Source organism: Moschus berezovskii, chromosome 27 (assembly GCF_049115385.1).
Source record: "Moschus berezovskii isolate FMDL1 chromosome 27, NW_MosBer_1.0, whole genome shotgun sequence".
In the NCBI taxonomy this organism is placed as follows: Eukaryota; Metazoa; Chordata; class Mammalia; order Artiodactyla; family Moschidae; genus Moschus; species Moschus berezovskii.
The window spans coordinates 11,127,346-11,154,455 of NC_142486.1; the positions used below are offsets into that span (position 1 = coordinate 11,127,346).

Sequence of the window (27,110 nt, forward strand, 5' to 3'; positions counted from 1 at the left end):
ATGATTCCCCAAGTCCTCATCTTGGTTCCTGTGACAGGAATTCTTTCCATCAAGAGCATGAACCAAAGGTAATGCTAAATCTTTGGCCCCTAAACATATTGTCCTCAGAACACGCTTCAAAGAGAATCCAGGGCTCTTTTGCTGCTTGTACACCATTCAAAGGAGACACTGCTGATTTTTCCAAATAGCATGTGAACTTGCACAGTCTCTTAGTCTTTTTCTTCGCATTTCTCCTTTCCACCAAATACTATCATGACTGGTATCATCACATCCTTCCTCCCATTCTTCAATATCAAAATAAGAAAACTTTAAAAAAAAAAGAAAGAAAGAAATCAGTCAACAGGGACTTCCCTGGTTGGTCCAGTAGCTAAGACTCCATGCTCCCAATGCAGGGGCCTGGGTTCAATCCCTGGTCAGGGAACTAGATCGTGCATACTGCAATTAAAGATCCCACATGCCACAACAAAGATTAAAGATCCCACGTCTGCAACTAAGACCTGGTGCAGCCAAATAAATATTATTTTTTATTTTTTATTTTTATTTGCTCATAAAATAATTTCCAGCAGGAAAAGCTATAACTATAAATGTTGAAGTTATAAACTATGGATGATCATTTTTATATACAAATACATAACAGTTTATTCCATGAAGGATAGATGTCCACCATTGGCTTGGTTAAAGGCCAAAGTTTAAGCTGATAAAAAATCATATGAGGGGTTGACTAATATCTGAGTTAAGAAAAATTATAGAAAATATCAACTGAGATATTTTTCTTTAAAATGGAAACAAAGTGGAAATTTTCAGTTCTTTCTTTCTAAACTCTTTATTTACTACTCTCTCAAGAGGATGCTTTTGAATTAATGCCTCCTATCAGCCTGTGGCAAACTGTTTTGTCTAAAAGTTGCCTTGATAATAATGCTTATCTCACACACACTTCTTACAGTAGGACTTCAATGCTCCTTTCACTGAGATGTGAGGGTATGTGGTTTCTCCTCTTGAATCTGTGAGGACTTGTGACTATGGAATAAATAATGTATTACAACTTCCAAGGCTAGGTCCAAAGACATATGGCTCTCTTAACATGCTTATTTTGTCAAAGATTTTTTTTTATGTGGACCACTTTTAAAGTCTTTATTAAATTTGTTACAATACTGCCTCTGACTTATGTTTTGGTTTTTTGGCTAAAAAGGATCTTAGCTCCTTGACCAGGGATCAAACCCCCACCTCTTACCATGGAAGGGCAAGTTTTAACCACTGGACCACCAGGTAAGTCCCAATAATCTAACTCTTGAAACAGTCCCCATGCTTGGGGGAAGCCCAGGCCACATGCAGAGGTCATGTGTGGGTGTTCCAGGACACAGACATGTCATGAGGGAGCCTTTGAGATGACTCCAGCCCCAGCTGAGTCCACAGGGAAGACCCTGAGCAAGAACCACCTACCTGAGCCCAGCCAACCTCCAGCAATAAGAGAGATAATAATAAAATAATCCTTGTCTTTTAGGTCACTAAGTTTTCAGGTAGTTTATCATGTAGCAGTAGATAACTGTAACATATCATTATTAAAACATCAGCCATAACACAACTGAATAGTATGTACCCAATGACAGTATTTGGAGAAGACAGTGGCACCCCACTCCAGTACCTTGCCTGGAAAATCGCATGGATGGAGGAGCCTGGTAGGCTGCAGTCCATGGGGTCGCAAAGAGTCAGACTCAACTGAGCGACTTCACTTTCACTTTTCACTTTCACACATTGGCGAAGGAAATGACAACCCACTCCAGTGTTCTTGCCTGGAGAATCCCAGGGACGGCGGAGCCTGGTGGACTGCCGTCTATGGGATTGCACAGAGTCGGACACTACTGAAGCAACTTAGCAGCAGCAATCATAGTATTAGAAGAAAATCTAGTTTTATCAAGACCAGTTGTCCATTCAATAATGAGACTTTTCAAATAAGGCCTTGGTCCTTGGTAGTACAAACCACATATGCATCTTCTGTTTTGATCTTGAAGAGTTATAACAAGTATAATAATTAAGAGTTTAGACTCCAAAGCCAGACATACCTGGATTGAAGTCCCAACTTTACTACTTTGTAGCTGTGTGAATGTGGTCAAGTCACTCCATTTCTCTGTTTTCTCACGTGTAAAATAGGTTAAAAATAGTACTTATGCAGTCATTATAAGTGTCAAATGAGATGGCATGTGCTAAGCATGGTACCTAGCACAGAATAAGTGTCCAATAAATGTGAGGTCCCATTATTGTGATGGTTGATGGAAATGTTATTATTATCAAGATATTTTTCAAAAGCAACCTGGAAATACACTTCACATCCTGAGAAGTAGGACTTCTTATTTTTCATAATTAAAGAAATCAGTTCAGAAAGGTCACTTGACTTGCCCAAGATCACACAGTCTGGGGACTGTCTCCTAGTTCACTTCTCCCTTTCACCACAGCAATCTCTCTGCCAGGCTGGTGTCTTTCCAGCCTATGATTAAGCACTTTCAATGGTGGAGAGCTCACCACCCACTGAGGCAGCCCTAATAATCCACCTTCCAACAGCTGTAGCATGTTTATCCTATTGAGCTGGAATCTATCTGTATGCAGTATCCATCCGTTGGTCTAACTCTGCCCTGAAGGGCTACCAGGATCAAATCTGCTCTTTCACATAACAGCCCTTGAATTTCCAAAGATTCAATATTGTAACTCCCACCAAATTCTTTCTCCAGCCCATCATCCCCAGGTTCTTTAGCCATTCCTCCTCCAGCACAGGATGACAAATCCCCTTCCCATCAGGGCTTCCTTCTCTGCCTCAGGCCTGACAAGAGGCATACACTATTGATGATGGAGAAGCTTTCATCCTGCCCCTCGAGGCTTGTAATACATTTATGCTTTCTCAGGATGACACATACTCTAGGAGTACTAAGAATTGCTGTCAATCTCTCTGGCATCGTGAAGGATTCTGGCATTTCACCATATAATCTTTTTTTTTTTTCCTCCCAAGGGGCTGCCTGCTTGAGAAAACTGTCATATTCTTCAGCCAAGAGGAGCCAAAGTGTTCTGAGGCAGATAAGCACACCTCTGCCATGTGGTTTCTTCCAAACACTTTTCTGATGCATCAGTTTGTGGTAGAAGAGCTACAATAACCTGCAGTCATAGATACTGACCTCATCTCAGCTCCCAAGGCCTCAACAGCCTTAGAGAGAAGGAAAGCATCTTTGTCAGGATAGGCTAGGTTATGCTACAGTAACAAAGAGCCCTAAAATCTCTATGGCTTAAGCAATAAAAATCTATTTTTTACTCAGGCAAAGTTCACTGTGGATCTGGAAACACCCCAAAGCAGTTTCCTTTTAAGGAGTGACTCATAGATCCAGAAGGTTTGCATTTTATAGCTGCACATCTGGAAGACATGGCTTTCAGGACACTGTGATAAGGGAACAGCCAGCTCTTAATTGCTTCATCCTAAAACCAGCAAGGGAAGAGCCCACGCATTGGAAAAGACCCTGATGCTGGGAAAGACTGAAGGCAAAAGGAGAAGGGGGTGGCAGAGGAAAGGATGGTTAGATAGCCTCACCAACTCAAGGGACATGAATTTGAGCAAACTCTGGGAGATAGTGGAGATCAGAGGACCCTGGGGTGCTGCAGTGCATGGGGTCTCAAAGAGGTAAGACACAGCTTAGCTACTGTGATCTTACCAGCATAGATCACTTCTGCTTATAGCCCATGGGCCAGAACTAGTCATATGGCTCAACCCAACTGCGAGGGAACTGGGAAACGTGGGTGGGCATATGGATGTTCAAGGAGCAGTTAAGTATTCTGCCACAGTCTTAGTGGTCCTGTGACCCTGAAACACCTTCCCCACATCAGGGTGAATCATCGTAACACCAAGCTTTCCCACATCCCTCTCTGATGACTCATAGGCTTCTCGGCAGCCACGGTGTTTGATGGCTGCTATCACCAGTGTCACCCTCTGAGCCACTGCATGCTGATTTTAATTGGCAGCTACAGACAACTCCCTCTCGTCTCTCTCTGCTGCCACTGAATTCCTTGAGGCCCTCATCAGTTCTTCTCTGAGCCCATCATCATAGGGGTGTTGACTGCTCTCCATTCCTCCTCTGCCAAACCACCCTCTATTCTCTTTTGAAAATTCTGAGGATACCTTTATTCAGCTTCAAGTCTTATCATAGTCACTGTGCCAACAGGATATATCCAACTTCCCCAGAACTGAGTGAAAACAAACTTGCATGGACTGGTCCCAAGGACTCTTTCAGCCTCAGCACCCAGTGTCTCACTCCTGTGTTCCCTGTGTTCAAGCCACCCCAAACTCACGCCCCCTCTCCTAGGTGCCACAGCATGGTCCAGATGCCCTTTCCAATCTGACGCAGCTGAAGAAGTTCCATGTGTTTGTCCCTCAGCTGTGTTCAACTCTTTGCAATCCCGTGGGCTGTAGCCTGTCATGGAATTCTCCAGGCAAGAATACTGGAGTGAGTAGCCTTTCCCTTCTCCAGAGGATCTTCCTGACCCAGGGATGGAACTCAGGTTTCCTGCATTGGAGGCACATTCTTTACTGTCTGAGTCAGCAAAGCTACAGCACTATGGACCCCACAACACCCAGCTCAAGTAGCCCACCCTCTAAGCAACATCTCCAGTTCTTCCCAGCAGAGCTAGCTACTCCCCACCCTGAGTTCCAGATATCCGTTAATGTGTCTCAATTGTACGTCTCCGTTGGTATGTTCCTCTCGTCTACCTGGTGGATTCCTTATTGGCAGTAGCCATGCCTTGTTCATCCCTGTATATCCAGGGGATAGAATGTTTCCTGGCCCAGGGTATGCATCCGCCAATGCTGAATAAGCTCATGCTACAAACTGCCCCCTGGATGTTCATTGGAGGGACTGATGCTAAAGCTGAAACTCCAATACTTTGGCCACCTCATGCGACGAGTTGACTCAATGGAAAAGACTCTGATGCTGGGAAAGGTTGGGGGCGGGAGGAGAAGGGGACGACAGAGAATGAGATGGCTGGATGGCATCACTGACTCTGTGGACATGAGTTTGAGTGTACTCCGGGAGTTGGTGATGGACAGGGAGGCCTGGCGTGCTGTGATTCATGGGGTCGCGGAGCGTCGGACACGACTGAGCGACTGAACTGACTGACTGACTGACAAACTGCCCCATTCTATCTAATACTGCTGAGAAAGAAGTTATTCCTTCATATACTGCTACATTTTTATTCCAAAATAGGAAATGGAGAAAATAACAATTTTCTAGCTGACTGCCTGGGTTAGAGGTTTGAAAGGAGAGCATTAAACCCCCAGGAATTCCAGCCTCCTCAAAACCAGAAGCTCCAGGGGTACCACTTTGACTTTCTGGATTGTTCTAAAGTGGCCTCTGTACTTCATGTGGGAAATCCTATAAGGATAGGCTGAAAATGAATAGCTGTTTGATTAGTCCCATATTGAGCTATTCCAATGCATTCCCCCATGCCCTGAAATGAAAGGAAAGCATGTATGAAAGCCCATGTTATTCCGAGGAGGGCTAGGAAAGACTTAAAAACTCTCCAGAAAGCCTTCAGCACTGTAACTAAACATTAATGTTTAAAGATATACCAATATTTCAGGAAGCCATTGGTAGTGCCACACTAAAACTCATTCTAGTTTTGAAGAGAAATATTTGACTTGGAGGGATGGACCCCATGCTGGCTCCAAGATAAACTCTCCTAGCTCTCTCAGGCCAATTTTAATGCTAAGAGCAGCTCGATCAGAGTAAAAGTTCATTTCTGAGAGCCAAGCTGTGAATTATGCTACAGGCTGAGCTGAGCAGTTGGTCTTTTGCTGATGATGGCAGAAGCCTGAATATGATACAGAAGTAGAGGGGGGAGCCAGGGACATCCGAGGGGGATTATCACAGAAGGTCAGACTAATTAAATCGAAAGAAGTCACCAGAGAGCCGGAGCTCCCACACACGCCATCTTCAAATGCTCTGACACATGCAGGGCTTGATAAGAAAGAGAGAGTTGAATTGCCACTTTCATCTGCCTGGAAGGACAACAGTCAAACAAATAAAACTGTTTAGTGTTGGTTTAAGCCCGGGTGGGGAGGGAAGAATTGAAAGTGCTGCCAATTCCTAATTATGCAGTTGAATCACAAACAGTAAGTGGAAAGAGACAAGGTACAATTGTCTCTCTGCTTAGCCATTTAATGCGTGTTTGTTGAGCACCTACTATGTGCCAGGAAGAGCGCTGGGTGAGAGGGACAAAACAAATATGAGCTGTTCCTCGTCCCCTCAAGGAGCTCACAGATAGACAAACATTTATGTAACATTATTACGTAGTGTGATCAATGTTCCAACAGAGTCACCTAAAGACAGCACGGAGCACCTGCCATGGACTGGTACAGTCCGTGGCCCATTAGGAACCAGGCTTCACAGCAGAAGGTGAGTGGTGGGTGAGCCAGTGAAACTTGATCTGTATTTACATTACCGCCTGAGCTGATCAGATCAGCAGCGGCATTAGATTCTCTTAGGCACGCAAATACAACTGTGAACAACGGAAGCAAGGGATCTAGTTTGCACACGCCTTATGAGAATCTAACGCCAAATGATCTAAGGTAGAGTTGAAGCAGTGATGCTAGCTCTGGGGAGTAGCTGCAAATACAGATTATCATTAGCACAATAAATGTAACGCGCTCAAATCATCCTGAAACCATCTCCCGCCCTCCCCATCAGGTCCATGGAAAAATTAGCATCCACGAAACTGGCCCCAGGTGCCAAAAAGACTGGGGACTGCGGCTCTAGGGGGAGTCTGCCCAAGTGGTGTCAGGGCTGGTACCTTAAATGGGGCAACACATCAGCAAGTCCTTAAAACTAAGAATTCTCCAGGTGGTGAGTGGAAGAAAGGCAAGCAAGGCAGAGGACACAGCATGTGCAAAGGTCAGGAGGCTTGAAACTGGACATTTTCAGTGGCTTGGAAGTGCAGAGCAGGTGGAACACAGACTCCATGCCAAGGAATGCTGGAGGCAAGGTTGATAAGGCAGTTGGGCATCAGACACTGAAGGACCTTGAATGCCATGCAAAGGCATTTAGAATTCATCCTGTAGGCAATAGGGAGCCATTGAAGATTTTTAAAGGTGACATGATCCAAAATGTATGAGAGGTTCCTTAGCCACAGATGGAGGCTAGGAAAGACATCTGGCAGAGGACCTCTTTCCAAAGGTGTTAACAACCAATGCCCGCAGTGATGGGTGCCTCTCTTTCCTGCTCATCCCCACAGGGAGGATGCTGCTGAGAAGCAATTCCTGAGAACCTACTGGGGGTGGTTACGACTGTGCTTTCACTGAAGGGGATCTGGTTTCACTCCCTGATAGGGAACCAATATCTTTCAAGCTGTGCAGTACAGCGAAAAAATAAAAGAAAGATTAATTAATTTAATGAACCCATAGAAACAGGATAGAATGGTGGTTGCCAGGGGCTGAGGGGTGGGTAAAATGGGGAGATGTTTGTCACAGGGTATAAACTTGATAACAGACACAAGTTTGGGGTGCTAATGTACTGCATGCATGTCTGTAGTTACAATACTGTATTACATACTTGAAAGTTGCTAAGGGAGTAAATCTTAAATGTTCTCAACAGAAAAAAGAAATGATAGTTATATGAGATGACAGAGTTGTTAACCAACCCTATTGTGGTAAATGTTTTATAGCACATAAATGTATCAAGCCATCACACTGTACACCTTAAATTCACACAATATTAAATGTCAATTATATCTCAATCAATCTTCAGTGGGGAGTGCAAGAGGTTTCATAAATAGAAAGACAATTCATTGACTCTCTCTGTGCAGGTGAATGTGCTAAATTCATAAAACAAGACTTTAAAGCTCAAAAGATTCCTAAAGCTTTGGGTCTGTGTTGTGCTAGAACCTGTTTATTTTTTTTTCTTCCAATTTTATTTATTTATTTTTTTCAAGGTGAACAGACTAAATTTCTTCAAACAAACTTACTTATACTCCAGAGTCCTTTAAAAACTTAATAGCATTTATACATTGAAGGTATTTGATTTTCTTGTAACTAGCACTTCAAATGCAACAAGCATTTGAAGCAACAAGCATTTGACCCAACAAGTAAAACTTTCTACAGTTCATAACTTTTATAAATAAAATAAATTAAATGTACAGTGAATAAGTTCTCTGAAATATTTCAATATTTCTGCAGGTTTAGTAACATCGTAAAATACATTTCAACTAAAATTCACAAATCTAAAAACCTGTTAGGCATTTTTAGGCTTTTTAAGATGGAAATGAAGACCAATGTTACATCGTAATATGCCAATTACAAATAGTACTTCAAATAGCAAATACTACAGTTTGTCCCAAACTTTAAGAACTATTCATGAACTCAACACTGAACTATTGATGGCTATGAAAATTGTTTCCTAGCCTTTTTGAAAATTTCAACCCATTTCAGTTCAGTTCAGTCGCTCAGTCGTGTCCGACTCTCCGCGACCCCATGAATCACAGCACGCCAGGCCTCCCTGTCCATCACCAACTCCCGGAGTTCACTCAAACTCATGTCCACAGCATCGGTGATGCCATCCAGCCATCTCATTCTCCGTCGTCCCCTTCTCCTCCCGCCCCCAACCTTTCCCAGCATCAGAGTCTTTTCCAGTGAGTCAACTCGTCTCATGAGGTGGCCAAAGTACTGGAGTTTCAGCTTTAGCATCAGTCCCTCCAATGAACATCCAGGATTGATCTCCTTTAGAATGGACTGGTTGGATCTCCTTGCAGTATAAGGGACTCTCAAGAGTCTTCTCCAACACCACAGTTCAAAAGCATCGATTCTTCGGCGATCAGCTTTCTTCACAGTCCAACTCTCACATCCATACGTTTAAGGTAATTATTGATAAGTACGATCCCGTAGCCATTTTCTTTATTGCTTTGGGTTCAAGTTTATACACTCTTTCTGTGTTACCTGTCTATAGAAGATCCTTTAGCATTTGTTGGAGAGCTGGTTTGGTGATGCTGAATTCCCTCAGCTTTTGCTTGTCTGTAAAGCTTTTGATTTCTCCTTCATATTTGAATGAGATCCTTGCTGGGTATAGTAATCTGGGCTGTAGGGTATTTTCTTTCATCACTTTAAGTATGTCTTGCCACTCCCTTCTGGCCTGAAGAGTTTCTGTTGAAAGATCAGCTGTTATCCTTATGGGAATCCCCTTATGTGTTATTTGCTGCTTTTCCCTTGCTGCTTTTAATATTTGTTCTTTGTGTTTGATCTTTGTTAATTTGATTAATATGTGTCTTGGAGTATTTCGCCTTGGGTTTATCCTGTCGGGGACTCTCTGGGTTTCTTGGACTTGGGTGATTATTTCTTTCCCCATTTTAGGGAAGTTTTCAACTATTATCTCCTCAAGTATTCTCTCATGGTCTTTCTTTTTGTCTTCTTCTTCTGGGACTCCTATGATTCGAATGTTGGAGCGTTTAACATTGTCCCAGAGGTCTCTAATATTGTCCTCATTTCTTTTCATTCGTTTTTCTTTTTTCCTCTCTGTTTCATTTATTTCTACAATTCTATCTTCTAGTTCGCTTATCCTGTCTTCTGCCTCTGTTATTCTACTGTTTGTTCCCTCCAGAGTGTTTCTGATCTCATCTATTGCATTATTCATTGTATATTGACCCTTTTTTATTTCTTCTAAGTCCTTATTAAATCTTTCTTCCATCTTCTCAATCCTTTTCTCCAGGTTATTTATCTGTAACTCCATTTTGCTTTCAAGATTTTGAATCATTTTCACCATCAAAATTTGAAATTCTTTATCAGGTAAATTCCCTATATCTTCTTCTTTTGTTTGTGTTGGTGGGCAATTATCTTGTTTCTTTACTTGCTGGGTATTTCTCTGCTTCTTCATCTTGCTTATATTGCTTTGCTTGGGGTGGCCTTTCCCTCTTCTTGCAGTTTGTGGAGTTCTCTTTATTACATAGTTTCTTCGCTCTGTGTGGGGTTGGACGGGTGACTTGTCCGGGTTCCCTGGTTAGGGAAGCATGTGTCGGTGTTCTGGTGGGTGGAGCTGGATTTCTTCTCTCTCCGTTAGAAGACAATGGGCTGCTTTTCTGGGAGCCTGATGTCCTCTGCCAGTATTCAGAAGTCGTTTTGTGGACTTTACTCTGCGTTCAAATGTTCTTTTGATGAATTTGTGGGGGAGAAAGTGGTCTTGCCATCTTATCCCTCCGCCATCTTGTTTCTTCCTCCCCAGAACACTGGATTCTTATATTCCATTTGGTCGTGGAGTATCTCTTCCCAGCTGCTCCAGCAAGGCACAGCCGCTGTACCTTACCTTGGACAAGGGGTATCTCCTCAAGGCCGCGCCTCCTGCTTTGAATGTAGATCAGCTCCTCTCGGCCCTCCAGTGCCCAAGCAGCCACCGCCTCCTGAACGTGGTACAGCTCCTCTCGCCCACCGCCCTAATCCTGGGCGCGGGGTAGCTCATCTCAGCCACGATTCTGCATGTGGTCAGTTGCGCCGGAGCCGGGCGTCTCCCGCGTCTGCGCCGCCGGAGCCGGGCGTCTCCCGCGTCTGCGCCGCCGGAGCCGGGCGTCTCCCGCGTCTGCGCCGCCGGAGCCGGGCGTCTCCCGCGTCTGCGCCGCCGGAGCCGGGCGTCTCTCTAGAACCTAAGTTTAAAATTCAGATGGATGTTTCATCTGTTTCCAGTCATGGTGAGAAGGGAGGGGGAGTGGCATTCCAGAGCAAACATACCGACCCTGCCTAAGTTCATAGCTGTTGGTAAAGTTACAGAACCCTAAGAGGTCAGTTATTAAAGCGCTCTTTCGGATTATCTAGTCCAGGACTCACAGATTGGTTTCACTGCATGTATAGACATCATCTGAGAAGAGCGACTGCCCGGGGTGCTGGGGAGAAATGAGGCTCTATCTGAGTCCCAAGGAGGCAAAAAAGGCTGTGATCAAATTTCTTACATCTGCTGTGGACTCTGGAAGAAGAAAGGCAGCGTGCCTCAGAGACCCAGGCATACGCCCTTGTTATAATTAGGGAAACCAAGGCAGCAAAGTACTGGTCTTCTCCTTTGGAGAGCAAGAAGACAAAACTAGCCAATCCTAAAGGAAATCAATCCTGAGTACTCATTGGGAGGACTGATGCTGAAGCTCCAATACTTTGGCCTCCTGATGCGAAGAGCCGACTCGTTGGAAAAGACCATGATGCTAGGAAAGCCTGAGGGCAGCAGAAGAAGGGGTGACAGAAGATGAGACGGTTCAGTGGCATCACGGGCTCAATGGATATGAGATTGAGCAACATCTGGGGGACAGTGACAAACAGGGAAGCCTGGCGTCTGCAGTCCATGGGTTCGCAGAATTGGATACGACTGAGGGACGGAACAACAAGGCAGCAGAGTAATTCGTCCAGTATATCCAGCTCACCAAGGTCCGACCCTGCCCTCCCGCCTTCAGTCTTGTATCCTGTTCTTCCCACCGTCTTCAACACCTCAACCTCAATTCTCTTCCTAGTTCTTGTTTTCTCATCAACTCACAAACTGAACCCTGTGTGACACCTGCTAGCGATTCCCCCTTCCTGGTCCTCCCCTTCCAGGACTTTCTTTCTCCTACAACAAGCTAGAAATTCAGAGTCCACAGTGTTCTACCTGCTCCATGGGGCCCCATAGGGAGTTCTGATTCTGGAACTTCCTGTCTGCCCTACTTGCGCCATTCTTGGCTGGGAGGTTTTTGAGCTGACACACCTCATCTCCTTAACTCGAGCCCCTGTGCCTTTACCTAGATTGTCACTTACTACACTTAACTGGTGTTGGAGTTGTAGCTGCTCCTGTGTTTCTAACCCATCTGGTCCCTCAGAGAAGGGGCTGGGTCTCTGTGTTCTATACGGTGCATAACATAGGGCACAAGATAAATACACGCGAAATGAGAAAATGATAGGCTCTAAGTCTCTTGTTACTCTTTGGTGTTTCAGAACTTCAGGACCAAAGTATGTGTTTTTAAATCTGACCAAGGGACTTCTCTTGGCTCTCACCCCTGTCTGGGGGCCTCTGCATGTACCCTCTGCCTGGACCCCTCTGAACCCCACCCCTGGTATCCCCTACTTCTCCCTCCACGATATCTCACCCCCCACCCCCGGGGAGAGGCGGGCTTCGGTCTCACTGTGTCAGTCCCTCCTCTGTCTTCCCATGGAGCCTTCTTTGTGCTTCTGTTATACAACCTGCCCTGTTATACTGTGATTTCTTATCTCTCTCTCTCCCAGTCAACCAAGAGCTCCCTGGGAGCCACAGCCACATCTCATTCATGGAATAGATGCTCAGTATGTGTTTGGTTAAGTCGGTCTTCCAGCAATTTAGAAAAGCCCCACCTCCTCACAGCTGCCCACCTCCCCTCCTACACACAATTCCAGACTTTCACACATCGAGAGCCTCCCCAGAGCTTGCTTTGTGTGGAGCTAAGCACATAGCAGGTATCCAATAAAAACTCGAAGGCTGATATGCATGTACCTCCTCCCTCCAAAATGAGGACATAACAGCGCTTCTTAGCTGAAATCAAGAGACCCAGCTGGGGCCGAGTAAACCAGGAACAAGCTGCCAAAAACAGCTAAGCACACTCGCCCGTGCAGCTGGCAGGCCAAGAACCACTCACTCCAGCTCTGCCTCGCAGAGCAGAAGCAGCTTTGCCAGAACCTCCTCCCCCACCCCAGGAGCTGTTCCTCCTGCCCTCCGTGGAGATCCCAAATAAGGCAGCCCAAAGCCAAGCTAGAGGAAGATAAAGGAGGAGCTCAAAGAAGGGGCTCGTTCCAGCTGCATGGTGCTGCGTGTTTTTAAAGGAGAGAGAAAAACAGAATTAGAAGAATGCCTTTTCTCTTTCAGAGATGACCACAGTCAAAATCACCCGGGCTTTCCCACCTCCAGCAGATTTCTTTTTTTTTTTTCCTAACAGGGCTTAGAACATAGGGAAGAAGGTGGGTCTTGTCTCATGGGCTTAGAGCAACGACATCTGATAAACAGGAGTGTCATCAGGGCTTCCTGGGCAGGCTGGGGAGGAAGAAGGAAGGAGGGAGGGAGGGAAGGAAGGAAAGAGGGAGGGCGGAAGGAAGGAAGGGAGGGAGGGAGGAAGCCAGGGAGGACACATGCAATCAGCAGCTACCACAGGCCAGGCACTGTGCCAAGAGCTTTGCACGTGTCCTCTCCCTGAACCATGAAAACAGCCCTCGGAGCTTGGTATTATTCCTATTATAAAGCAGAGGGAACTGAGGCTTGGGCAAGCGCTGTGAGGTGCCCAAGGGTAGAGGGCCAGCAAGTGACGGGGCTGAAATATAAGCCAACGTGTCTGACCGTGATTCTAACACGGTCTCTGCAGCACTGACCCGTCTCTCCCTTCCTTTGGGCTTTTCCCAAACCTCCGACAGGATCAAGCTCTGCTTGACATCCAGTCACTCTCCCCACTTTCCGCTTGATGGAGCAGGTCTACACCCGCTGTGGCTTCTCAGCATCAGGGGAATTGACTCAACACCCGCATGCGTGCACACGTTTTTCACAAGGTCAGAGCTAAAGATCCATGGTGGATGGGGATCAAGGGCAGAGCCGTCTCCACACACCCAAGGCAAGTAGAACACTGAAACCACCCCTTATTTAAGCATCTATATGAAGTTCTACCCTGTGTTGACCGGGCTTCCTTCGGGCCCCTACCTAGCATTCTCCTCCCAACCCCCGTCCTCCCCGCTATCACATCACACTTGCAGTTTCTCCTTTTCCCTCTGACAATCTGCAATTACCGTTACCCACATGCTTCTTTGTCCAGTGTCTATCTGCCCACCAGAAGGTGAAGCTCAGCCATGACAGAAGCAGAGCGGGCTGTCCAGGAGTTCTGAGTCAGCCCAGCACCTCACCTTGGTTCAGTCCACAGGCCTGGCTACCTGGTGTGTCTTCCCACTGCTCAATCCACCGCTCAATTCACTTGGTCTGAAAGAGACGCATGGAATGTATTCCCTAGCATGAAGCTGGTCCCCCGCTGGGTATACAGTCTCAACTCTGCCGGCTTCTATCTCTTAAGAGATTTCTCCAGAAGCATCTGCTTAGATCTCTTCTAGATCCTAGAAGAGGCACTGCAAAATAAGACAAGGGGTCTTCACCAAGGATGCCTGTCCTCCGGCTGCCCATACCTTCCTTCAGGTTGATGGAAGCGCTGCCTCATTTTCCCATGAACTGATTCTTTGCCAGGCATAAGTATTTGGTTATAAATTGAGAGCAGTTACTGGAATGCCTGTTAAAAGCAGGGCCTTGAACTTTTGATTCTGACCTTCAAACCTTTTTTTCTTATTGGCAAAAACGAGAGAAATTGAGCCATCTCTGCACTTGTTTCTTATGGACAAGCCATCAGCCCTGGTAACTCAGAGCTCATTCATACAAGGAATGGCTGGCTGGTCCAACATTACTTTAAAAACTCTTGCACTGGTGATTTCTGAGAGACCAATCATTCAGTTGCTCACCTATACCAAGGGGCAATGTCACACAGCAGTAGGTTCCCACCCATCCCCAGTCCTTCAGGCAACTTGCAGTTTGCGAGCTTAGCTATTAACCTGGAGCTCCAAAATCTGTGTGTGGATGGGGTTAAACAGTTCCACCCAGTGCAGAAATCAGATCAGGCTGATGGCCACTGCTCCTGTCCTGTATCTCCAGGATGCTCTTTAGGATGAATGTCTTAAAATACCACTCAGAAAAATCTCACCCAGTCTGACCTTGGGCAAAGAGCAAAACCTGGTCTGGGGAGAAAGTGTCTCCACGACAAGGTCTCTTCAGCCCCAGACCATATGCCTACCTTCTGCTGCTCCATTTCCACACTTGTTTCCCTCCAAGTAGGGAAGCTGGAAGGTACAATCTCTGTACAAGATAATCTCTGGCATCGTCACACTTGAGAAGCTGAAGAAGCTGTGAAGTCACCATCATCCATTCCAAAATCCTAAACTTAAGAGAAGCCAACGATGAAATTCTTGTGACATCACAAAACAGATCAGTGGTGGTGAAAATGCTTGACTCATACAGGTGTAATGGGACCTACCTCACTGATAAGTGTACTGTGAATTGTGTTCAGCTCAAGGCTTCCTCCCACAGTGGAAGCACCTCCTCTTCCCAGAGGCTCCATGACCCCATCCCATTCATAAACCAGAGCCCGAGCTTATGAATGAATCACACCCAGAGCTGAGAAGTCTCACAGAGAGGACTCCTGACCCTCTGCCCTCACTCCATCCCCCCTACAATCAAATTCATCAAATCTGGTTACTGGTTTCAAGTCTAACTTTAAGCTAATTTTGGATATACTACTTCTCACTCCAAAGTAGAAAAGAGCTGGAGTGCTTCCTAGTTAGAAGCAATAATCATGGAAGTGTTTCTTAAAGTTAATCAAAGGAACCCTTCTTTCCTATATTAAAATACGCAAAATGAAATTATACCAAGATTGGTCTTTACTCTTTTCATTCCCTCATAGGTTTGAGCTGTCACCTGAACGGTGCTGTATTTCTCAACAGCATTCCTCTCCCCAGCACACGAGCTATTTTATTTGTCTGGCTTACACAGCTGCCAGCCTCAGCAGTGTCATAAGCCTGGCATTTCCACTCCCCCGTGTTTTTGCCTTTCCAGCCAAGAACTCTGGCCTTCTGTACCTGCTCCCCACTAAAGAACACTTTCTTCAATGTAACTTGACAACCCAATTTGATTCAATCCCCAAGCATTACATTTCCATTCAGTGCATTTGTACCTCTCAGTTTGCAATTAAGAAGGAAATATGGTCCATGTACCCCCTACATCTTATAGCAGGAAGAAAAATGTATGTAGCTGGATTAAATGAAAACTCCCAGCAAGCGAAGATTCAAAAGTCAGATCAGAAGGAAAGAGCTGCCCTTCTCTGAGTGTTTTCTGCCCCAGCCAAGTATTCCTTCTCCCTTGCCCCTCACATTGGGGGATTTCATACTTTCTTATGAAGGGGAAACTCAAGGGCCACAAGTTAAGTAGTTGAGTTGCAACCCTGAGCCCTAACTCCATGACACTACCTGTCCAAACACGTTACTGCCATTTACGCATTTACCCAGAGGCTGATCTCCATCAATAGTTCTTTTGTTTGGAGTTTTGCAAACTCTGCTGTCAAAGGCAGTTACTGTTGACAGATGTGAATGATAGCAGAGTTGGCTATTGTTTCTCTGACCTAACCAATCTGTGGATTCCTCCTGCTTATGAAAAGTGCCTGAATGACACCTCCAATGGCCAGAAATCAGTGGGGCCTCTTCTTCCAATCCTCTCCTTCCCCCACCCCCTCGTATGGGTCGCGTTTCAAGTGTTTTTGGTTACTGTGGCGCGTTGCCTGCAAATGTTAAATATTCAGCAATCTTTGGGCTCCTTAGTGCTTTTGTGCAAATAGGTCTGCCGCGTTGGAAAAAGAACAAGATGATCTCAATGAAAGAGCAACATAACAAACCAGCAGAGTCAACAGTTCAGAAGTTACAAAGGAAAAAGGCTGCCTAGTCAACAAGACTTACTATCTTTGGGGGAGGCAGGATGCCTGCAGGGAGGGGTGGGGGGAACGACTCCTTGCCGGGAAATGAATCCTGCAGGGCCTTGGACAAAAGTGAGAATCCCTAGATCTTGGTGTCCTCAAGAACAAAGAGATCGTACCAGTCTGATAGGGTTGTTTGTGAAGATTTAATGAGAAGAGGCATGTGCTTGGCTCAGTAACTGTAAACTCAGATTAGTAACTAAAACACACAGCTGAGGGGAGACCTGAAGATTATCCAGAGTCAATCTCCATCTGCAGGTACTTCAAATCTGGATGTTCAAAAAGGGATGCATGTGCATATGTTTTCTACACACACACACACACACACACACACACACAGAGTTAGCCTGTATTCTTTTTGTATTCCTTGGAATAAACAAAGATTACCATAATAATCAAACCAGTCAATCCTAAAGGAAATCAATCCTGAATATTTATTAGAAGAATGGATGCTGAAGCTGAAGCTCCAATATTTTGGCCATCTGATGTTAAAAGCCAACTCACTGGAAAAGACCCTGATGCTGGGAAATATTGAAGGCAGGAGGAGAAGGGGAAAGACAGAGCATGATGGTTGGATGGCAGCACTGACTCAATGGACATGAGTCTGAGCAAACTCGGGAGATGGGGAAGAACAGGGAGGCCTGGCGTGCAGTCCATGGGGTCGGACAAAACTGAGTGACTGGACAACAACAACCATAATAATGGTAATGCAGCTACCACAAATCGAGCCCTTACTACGTGTCAGGCACTGTTCTAAGCATTTTATCTACACTCTTTTCAGGTTCACAACAGCCTTTGAGGGGATGACAGGGTCCCAGTTCAGATTTGACAAGAGAAGTAACTGACCTCTGAGTACATAGCAGCTATTGGCAGACCCCAGAGTTCACTATCTGGGCTGCCTCACGCCCATGTCCAAGTTCTTATCGCTACGCTGTACAACCTTTCTTCTTAAAGAGAAAAACTGCTAAGTGTAAGTAGGAGTGGGAGACCTGGGTTCCCTCCCTAGGTTGGGAAGATCCCCTGGAGAAGGGAAAGGCTACCCAGTCAGTATTCTGGCCTAGAGAATTCTATGGATTGTATAGTCCATGGGGTCACAAAGAGTCAGACACGACTGAGCAACTTTCACTTTCACTTTGCATTTGGGGCTTCCCTGATAGCTCAGTTGGTGAAGAATCCGCCTGCAATATAGGAGACCCCGGTTCGATTCCTGGGTTGGGAAGATCCACTGGAAAAGGGATAGGCTACTCACTCCAGTATTCTTGGGCTTCCCTCATGGCTCAGCTGGTAAAGAATCTGCCTGCAACGTAGGAGACCTGGGTTCAATCCCTGGGTTGGGAAGATCCCCTGGAGAAGGGAAAGGCTACCGACTCCAGTATTCTGGCCTAGAGAATTCCATGGATTGTACAGTCCATGGGGCGCAAAGAGTCAGACACAACTGAGCAACTTTCACTCACTCACTCACTCATAACTAGGAGAGGTCTGTCCAGTGGGGCCTCCTGTTTCCCAGATGCCGGGTCTTATGGAAAAACTGTTAAGCAAGCTTCGGTTCAGAGAGAGGGGGATTTCTCCTTGCTCAAGTCACTAGTCTGTGCTTTCAACCAATGTGTTCCAACAGAACTACCCAAATCCCTGTCCTGCTCCATGATTCCCCTCCCCTGCGTGGCAGCCCCAACAAACAGCTCAGGGCTGCCCAGTCCAGGGGCATGACCTATCTCCAGTTTGCAAAGACAGCAAACATACCCAGGGAACACGGGACACTCTCAAAGCACAGCCACACGCCAGGCCTAATTAGCTTATTTTTACCTACGCTGCTCCTCCCAGCAGGGTCCAATCCCTGCAGCCAAAAGGCTAAGAACCCGGCTGCCAGCATCTCTGCAGCGGCTTCTCAGAGCCTGTTCATAATTAATTTTATAAAGGGCCTTGGCTCCCCATCCCCATTCCATGTGCCTGATTCAGGTGAGATCATGACAGTAATCATTGCCAAAGCTCTATCCACTGGAATAAGTATGTGTAGTGCATGCAAGTATGCATGTGTGTTTGTGTGTCTGTGTGTATGAGAGAGACATATTATATTCCTCAATACACCAAGAAGCAACCGATAACAAATGAGGCTCTCATGCTTCTCAGATCCTGGACTGGCCTGAATTCAGGAATATATCCAACTAATCGGGTGCTCTTGTGTGTGTCAGACACTGCCCTCTGCACTGGGGATGTAGAAATGACTCAGACACAGGATCTTGGTCCTTGAGGAAATTACCATCAAAAAGAGCATTTACACATGTCAATGACAAGACAGGTTGTCAATGCTGTGAGAGGCGTCAGGGCAAGCCGCTACATAACCACAGGGAGGGAACGTCTCACTCAGTCTTAGGAGGTCCAGGAAGACTTCCTGAAAGTCATCAAAGCGTCAGATGCACAGACCCTGGCACAATACAGGCATTCAACAAGTATTTTTGGATCAAATAAGGTGTCTTCTACATTGACTGAAAGTATCTCTACACTGACTCCCTGAAAACCTATTAAGAGTTACCTAGACATATTTATATCAGCTAGGAATGCTTTCACCTACATTAAATAGCTTAACTAGGGGGTCTATTTTTTTTCATATAATAAGAAATCCAAAGTTGTGGTACAAATATACAATAGAATATTACTCAGCCACAAAAAAAAGAACAAATTTGAGTCAGCTGAAGGTGGATGAACCCAGAGTCTGTTATACAGGGTGAAGTGAGTCAGAAAGAGAAAAACAAATATTGTATATTAATGCATTTATATGGAATCTAGAAAAATGGTACTGATGATCCTATGTGCAGGAACAGAGATGCAGAAGTTGAAAATGGACTTGTGGACACAGTGGGAGAAGGGGAGGGTGGGATGAATTGAAAGAGTAGCATCGACACATATGTGTAAGACTGACAGTTAGTGGGAAGCTTCTGTATAGCACAGGGAGCTCAGCTCAGTGCTCTGATGATCTACAGGAGTGGATGGGGGTGGGCAGGAGGAAGGCTAAAGAGGCAGGGACATATGTACACTTAGGGCTGATTCACCTTGTTATACAGCAGAAACCAACACAGCGTTGTAAAGCAATTATCCTCCAATTTAAATTTTTTAAAAAAAAAAGACATCCCAAGATAGGTGGCAGTTGGTATTGGTCCAGCATCTCAGTGACTTCAGAAATGACATCTCAGTGATTGTCTTAATCTTTCCTGCATGGTCACAAGATGGTTTCCAGAGCTCGAGATATCACATCTACCACCAAAGCACAAGAAGAATGTAAAGCATGCCATCACTTTGGCTTCTCTTTTTAAAGATCTTCCCCCTCCCCCCCGCCGAAATCCCTCAGCAGGTTTCTGCTCACTCTTTGGCCAGACCTTGCTACACGGCTACCCCTAGCTTCAGAGAACCCAAGAGAGTCACAACTTTTAGGCTTCATGGTGAAGATATGTAGGATGTGTCAGAATCTCCTTGCTTTTTAAACTGAATGATATTCTGCTCTATGTATGTATCATATTTTATTTATCCATTCATCCGCTGACAGACATTAAAGTCCTACCTATTTTTATGTCCCCAAAATAAAGCTTTCTCCCATAACCACAACATTCTAGCCCTCAGTAAACTTTCTCAGTATATTCACCATCTCTGTGAGAAATAAGTATCTGTTTTAAGCTACTGACATTCTGTGTTTTCTATTAGTCAAAGTCAAACCTAATCTTTAATAATATACCTCAGTTTTCAGATGAGTACATTCATGGTACCCACCTCTGAGGGTTGATAATCAGACAGTATGTAACTGTGTAATCATACCACTTGTTAACATACTTTCTTACCAATCAATAAATAGAAGTTACCTCAACCCCCCGAGTGGCCCTGCCTCCCCCTTAATCCCTCAGAACTCCCCCATCACCTTGTAATGAAATGCTTATTGCTGGACTAGTTGTTAAATACTTTTAATATCCACACTACTCTTTTTTTTGGTCGTGCCACATGGCAAGTGGGGTGTGGGATCTTAGTTCCCCGACCAGGGACCAAACCCAGGCCCCCTGCAGGAGAAGCAACAAGTTCTACTAGCCAGCCAAGGAATTCCCCTATCCACCCTATTTCTATTCCAAAACTTGTGATAATTAGCTGAGACATTATAAAATACTTCACCTAGTGCTATGTGTGTTAGTCGCTCAGTTGTGTCTGACTCTTTGTGACCCTATAGACTGTAGCCCGTCAGGCTCCTCTGTCCATGGGATTCTCCAGGCAAGAGTACTGGAGTGGCTAGCCATACCCTTCTCCAGGGGATCTTGCTGATCCAGGGTTTGAACTCATGTCTCTTGCATTGCAGGCAGATTCTTTACTCTCTGAGTCACTAGGGAAGCCCAACCTAGCGCCAAGGACCTGGTAAATAGTAAATATTTTCACTTTTTAAATTAAAATTATTATGACACTTATGCTCCATATATCACTTTTTGAAAGAAGTTTTGGGGAAAACATTCTGTCCAAAAAACTGTTTACATCAGCTCAACTTCAGGGAAGTTGTTCCCCATCTGAGACATCAGCCTCCTTTGCACTGAGAGAAAGGGTTTGTTGGAAGCCAGCTGATGGGGCTTCTGCCAGGTGGTGGGAGGCCCTGGGGGAGGAGGGTGAGGATGGAGGGGAAGAGGCGGGCACGGGCAGCTCAACATCTTCACCCAAAGGGCTGCGCTCCTCCCGTGAATCTAACTGATTTCTCCTTAGCTTTCTGTTCTAGTTTGGCCACTGTCTACACCCAGGGGAAAAAATACGAAAAATTAAGACGATTTACAACTCACTGATTTTGCTTCAGCTTTGTAAGCAGTTACAGTTAGTGGTTTGGTTGGCTGGTTGTTTTTTTCAGTGAGAAATTTTTCTCACCTCTTGCAGGGCATCCATGCACCCATTTGCGCTTTGTAGTACAGTGTTTAATTTCATCCATCGGCAACGCTAATCCTCCTCGTTTGCCTAAGAAATGCCCAAACCATTGGCCTGGTTCCGTGTTTTTCTCTCAGCCAGTGGTCTTGATGTTTACCCCACCCCTGCCTCTCGGAACAAGGACTCAGCCTGTGTGTCCCAAAAAAGACCTTGAATTCAAACTTGAATCTGCCTGCACTCATCTTGGCTGAAATCGTGGCTTCCACACCTTTCTCGCTCTCTCTCCCTCTCTGCTGCTGATTACAATCTTAAAATTTCCCCAAGAGGTAAGTCAAATCAGTAGAAGACATGTTACCAAAATGATGCGGGGTGGGGAGTCTGTCAAGAGGTCTGGCCAACCAAAACTGCTGCAAGCCAGTGAACACATCAGGGTGGCCTTGGTGTAATAAGAACAGAGGACCTTGGGCCTGGGGGTGTTGGTTCTTCCCCACCACCACATGGCAGGAGGGCACAAAGTACAGTGGTCGAAAAAAGAACGGGGAGCCCAAAATGATCTGATAAGGAGCCAGGCCCACCGCCGAATCTTAAACAGAGAGGGAACATGATCAGAATAGTGATGGGGACTCTGCTGCATGGGCTGGCGGAGTGGAGAAGGAGTGAAGCAGAAGGAAGGACAGCTAGGGCAGACACTGCCGCCGACAGCTGAGAAGCGGACAGAGCCTGACCAATGTCGGGGACAGGAGGAGGAGGTGTAGGTGCGGCTAGGAATCTGCAGAGGAGAAACTGCAGGGAGGATGGGGATTTGATGATTGTCTGAATCTGGGGGACGAAGTCCCCAGAATTGGAGTTGGAACTGCCAGATGTGACCCCGAAGGAAAAAAAAAAATGACAGTGGTGGGGCCCAAATCCAGGCTCTCAGAAAACAAGTGAATGGAAGGGCTAAAGCCTGACATTCGAGAAAAGAAGCAGAGAAGCTCTCTCAGTGCAGGTCTATGGGAAAACCGTATTATGCTGAAGTGTGGAGAAGCAAATCTAGCCCAACCCCAGGATATAAACACAGCCCACAAGGTGATGAATAAATGTGACCAAGGCTTGCCTTACAGTTATTGGGGTCCTGAAGCCAGCTCTTTTTTTATATAAAATTTTTTATTTGAAAACTGAAATTTACAATGTGTTTATATCACTCACTGAGTACATGGCATTTAAAAACAACATCATTACAGAAAGATAACAAAAATACAAACTCTTAAAACCTACAGCATATGGAAAACATTATCCACTGAGGCCTTAAGTGTAGTAGACTTTACATAAAAAGGAAAAGCAATGAGTATACAAGTATACAGCCAGTTTAAGAAGTTAGCAAAATAAACAGAATAATCATAAAGAAAAGAAAGCAACTAATACATACCAGGTATTAATGCAATAAAAATAAAGATAAAATTGAGAGGCTCAACAGTCAAAGCTGCCTTAGAAAGCTTCTCTAAAAAGGGAAACATCAGGTAACAATAATCAATAAGAAAAATCTTGCAAATAAACAATACTCAAAATGGGAATTACTTATAGAAGCATTAAGAATATAAATAACAGAAACAACTTTATGCCTATACATTCGAAGATTAGTTGTCTAGTATACAGTGTTAGGAGAAGGCAATGGCAAGCCACTCCAGTACTCTTGCCTAGAAAATCCCATGGATGGAGGAGCCTGGTAGGCTGCAGTCCGTGGGGTCGCTAAAGCTCGGACACGACTGAGCGACTTCACTTTCACTTTTCACTTTCACACATTGGAGAAGGAAATGGCAACCCACTCCAGTGTTCTTGCCTGGAGAATCCCAGGGACGGGGGAGCCTGGTGGGCTTCCGTCTATGGGGTCACACAGAGTCGGACACGACTGAAGTGACTTAGCAGCAGCAGCATACAGTGTTATCGTTACCATCTTTCTAAATTCCATTTATATGCGTTAGTATACTACATTGGTGTTTTTCTTTCTGGCTTATTTCACTCTGTATAATAGGCTCCAGTTTCATCCACCTCATTAGAACTGATTCAAATGTGTTCTTTTTAATGGCTGAGTAATACTCCATTGTGTATATGTACCACAGCTTTCTTATCCATTCGTCTGCAGATGGACATCTAGGTTGCTTCCATGTCCTGGCTATTATAACAGTGCTGCGATGAACATTGGGGTACACGTGTCTCTTTCAGTTCTGGTTTCCTCAGTGTGTATGCACAGCAGTGGGATTGTTGGGTCGTATGGCAGTTCTATTTCCAGTCTTTTAAGGAATCTCCACATTGTTCTCTATAGTGGCTGTACTAGTTTGCATTCCCACCAACAATGTAAGAGGGTTCCCTTTTCTCCACACCCTCTCCAGCATTTATTGCTTGTGGACTTTTGGATAGCAACCGTTCTGGCTGGCGTGAAATGGTACCTCATTGTGGTTTTGATTTGCATTTCTGATTATGAGTGATGTTGAGCATCTTTTCATGTGTTTGTTAGCCATCTTTATGTCTTCTTTGGAGAAATGTCTGTTTAGTTCTTTGGCCCATTTTTTGATTGGGTCATTTATTTTTCTGGAATTGAGCTGCAGGAGTTGCTTGTATATTTTTGAGATTAATTCTTTGTCAGCTGCTTCATTTGCTATTATTTTCTCCCATTCTGAAGGCTGTCTTTTCACCTTGCTTATAGTTTCCTTTGCTGTGCAGAAGCTTTTAATTTTAATTAGGTCCCATTTGTTTATTTTTGCTTTTATTTCCAGTATTCTGGGAGGTGCGTCATGGAGGATCCTGCTGTGATTTATGTCAGAGAGTGTTTTGCCTATGTTCTCCTCTAGGAGTTTTATAGTTTCTGGTCTTACATTTAGATCTTTAATCCATTTTGAGTTTATTTTTGTGCATGATATCAAGGATTATTCTAGTTTCATTCTTTTACAAGTGGTTGACCAGTTTTCCCAGCACCACTTGTTAAAGAGACTGCTTCCCAGCACCACTTGTTAAAGAAATCAAAGAGGACACTAATAGATGGAGAAATATACCGTGTTCATGGACTGGAAGAATAAATATTGTGAAAATGAGTATACTACCCAAAATAATTTATAGATTCAATGCAATCCCTATCAAGCTACCAAGATACCAACCCTATCTAGCTCTTTGTTCACAGAGCTAGAACAAATAGTTTCACAATTTGTATGGAAATACAAAAAACCTCGAATAGCCAAAGCAATCTTGAGAAAGAAGAATGGAACTGGGGGAATCAACCTGCCGGACTTCAGTGAAGTGAAGTTAACTGAAAGTCACTCAGTCGTGTCTGACTCTTTGTGACCCCATGGATTATATAGTCCATGGAATTCTCCAGGCCAGAATACTGGAGTGGGTAGCCTTTCCCTTCTCCAGGAGATCTTCCCAACTGAGGGATCGAACTCAGGTCTCCTGCATTGCAGGGGGATTCTTTACCAGCTGAGCAACCAGGGAAGCCCCAGACTCTACTACAAAGCCACAGTCATCAAGACAGTATGGTACTGGCATAAAGACAGAAATATAGATCAATGGAACAAAATAGAAAGCCCAGAGATAAATCCACACACCTATGGACACCTTATCTTTGATAAAGGAGGCAAGAATATTCAACTGAAGCCAGCTCTTAACAGGAATGTTGTCCAGGCTTTATTAAAAAATAAATTATATAAACTTACAAGTAGAGACGGGGCAGTACGGCCCGACGGGTCTCTGTGCCTACACGCGGGAACGCGCACGGGCGCACTGTGTTTAGCGGCATCATTTAGCTACGACTCTTCTGGGCTGAAAGACTGGAAACCACGGAGCTTCCCAACTGGGATATTGTAGGGGGACTGCTTAGGTGCATCTGTAGCATTAGTATTGGGTTTCGGGGACCGTGAAGAGCCGAGGGGGAGGTGAGGTGTTTTTGAAGCCCGTGGACTCTGTGCTGAAAAAGATTTTTGGTTTTGGGAGTAAGAAGGGCGAGTTGCCCTTAGGATCCTCCATCAGCCCAGGCAGAGATGGCGGTCATAGAATCAACTTCCAACCCGGGTATCACATCCGAGACAAGGACCTCAGAAAGATCCAGAAAACTGCCTTTGTAGGAAACGTAGCCAAAGTGCAGCAGATTCTGTTGCTGAGGAAGAACAGCCTGAACGACAGGGACGAGGTGAACAGGACTGCCCTCCACCTGGCCTGTGCCAATGGCCATTCAGCAGTGGTATCTCCTCCTGGAAAGAAAATGCCTGCTTAACCTCTGTGACAATGAAAACAGGACAGTGCTGATGAAGGCCGCAGAATGCCAAGAAGAGGAGTGTGCGACTCTTCTGCAGGAGCATGGTGCCGACCCAAATGTCATGGATGTCAGTGGGATCACCACTCTCCACTATGCTGTCTTTTGCCAGAATATATCACTCACAGCCAAGCTGCTTTCCTACAATGCCGATATAGCAGCCAGGAACAAGGATGACCTCACACCACTGTCACTTGCTATACGTGAAAGGAAACAGCAAATGGTAGGGTTTTTAGCAAAGAACAAAGCAAATATACATGCAGTTGATGAAAAGCATTCACCAACTGATTTCTGAATATAAAGGAGAGACCTAAAACTCCTCCTGAATACAGCAACCCAGAGGATGCGAGTTCTGAAGAATACTCTTCAAGCAGGTTTTCCAACAAACCTGGTGTTGATTCATGGCCTACATCAGATGATGAAGACTTAGATTTGGAAACCAAGTAAGTACTGAAAAGTGAAAGTGAAGTCTCTCAGTCATGTCTGACTCTTTGTCACCCCATGGACTGCGGCACGCCAGGCTTCCCTGTCCATCACCAACTCTTGGAGCTTGCTCAAACTCATGTCCATCGCGTTGGTGATGCCATCTAACCATCTCATCCTCTGTTGTCCCCTTCTCCTCCTGCCTTCAGTCTTTCCCAGCATCAGGGACTTTTCTAATGAGTTGGTTCTTCACATCAGGTGGCCAAATTACCGGAGCTTCAGCATCAGTCCTTCCAATGAATATTCAGGACTGATTTCCTTTAGGATGAACTGGCTGGATCTCCCTGCAGTCCATGGGACTCTCAAGAGTCTTCTCCAACACCACTCAAGAGTCTTCTCCAATACCACAGTTCAAAAGCATCAGTTCTTTGGCACTCAACTTTCTTTATGGTCCAACTCTCACATCCATACATGACTGCTGAAGAAGCTATAGCTTTGACTAGATGGATCTTTTTCAGCTTTTTAACATGCTCTCTAGGTTGGTCATAACTTTTCTCCCAGGGAGCAGGCGTCTTTTAGTTTCGTGGCTGCGGTCACCATCTGCAGTGATTTTGGAGCCCAAGAAAATAAAGTCTGTCACTGTTAAAAACAAAACAAAAAATAAATAAATAAATAAACTTACAAGTAGATAAACTATATTAAAAACAAAGGTGAAGAATATTTAAAACTTATCACGTGCTAAGTATTTTACTACATTTTACTGTTACTACAGGCTTCCCAGGTGGTGCAATGGAAAGAGTCTGCCTGCCAATGCAGGAGATACAAGAGATGTAGGTTCAATTCCTGGGTCAGGAAGATCCTGTGGAGGAGGAAATGGCAACCCACTCCAGTACTCTTGCCTGGAAAACACCACGGACAGAGGAGCCTGGTGGGCTGCAGTCCGTGGGGTCGCAAAGAGTCGGACAGGACTGATCACCATCACTGTTACTACAATCTACAC

General features: G+C 45.1%; 1 pseudogene; it reads left to right on the forward strand.

Annotated features, from left to right (window-relative positions):
- LOC148773636 (ankyrin repeat domain-containing protein 26 pseudogene) lies at window positions 1-25,982 on the forward strand (annotated as a pseudogene).
- Window positions 25,983-27,110: the final 1,128 nt, after the last annotated feature.